Source organism: Galeopterus variegatus, unplaced genomic scaffold (assembly GCF_000696425.1).
Source record: "Galeopterus variegatus unplaced genomic scaffold, G_variegatus-3.0.2 Scaffold149739, whole genome shotgun sequence".
Taxonomy (NCBI): Eukaryota; Metazoa; Chordata; class Mammalia; order Dermoptera; family Cynocephalidae; genus Galeopterus; species Galeopterus variegatus.
In genome coordinates, this window is record NW_007875850.1 from 1 (window position 1) to 573 (window position 573).

The 573-nt window shown below is 38.2% G+C and overlaps 1 pseudogene; it reads right to left on the reverse strand.

Annotated features, from left to right (window-relative positions):
• Positions 1-205: 205 nt before the first annotated feature.
• On the reverse strand, positions 206-360 carry LOC103584859 (annotated as a pseudogene).
• Positions 361-573: the final 213 nt, after the last annotated feature.

Consider the following 573-nt stretch of genomic DNA (forward strand, 5'->3'; position numbering starts at 1 on the left):
AGTGTTTGCATAAAGCAGAAGTTTTCAGAGAAAGTAGTGGAACATCTTTGAAAATGCATCAGCTATTTTAGTTTAGTATATATTCTATATCCTTTATATTCTAGGTTTTATCGTTTTGGAAACAGTATAAACCTTTTTTTCAAAAATACTGCATTAAATAAATAAGCATCAACATCTCCAGTAGGTGTCCAGGTATATACACTACCTCTCTTACCTCTTCCAGATAACCGAACACCATTATTGATAGCATTTTTGTTTTTATAAGGTTTCTCTTGACCCACAATCATTCCGGTGAATGGTGCATACACAGTTGATCCATCAGAGCATAAGACATCCACACCCTGGTGAGGCCTCTGATTTCTAGAATGTAAATAAGAATGAACAGACTGAGGAGCCACTTGGAGAAGTTTATTGCCCGGGAATGTGGTGTTCCCAGACTAGAGGATCAAAAATCGAAGCTATTAGAACGTGTTGGGATGGCCCAGGATTCCTCACCCCGTTTAGCCGAATTTTAAACTCCCTCCCTTCTGGTAGTAATAGCTATGTTGTAAAGGCTGAAGCTTTTCAAATAGG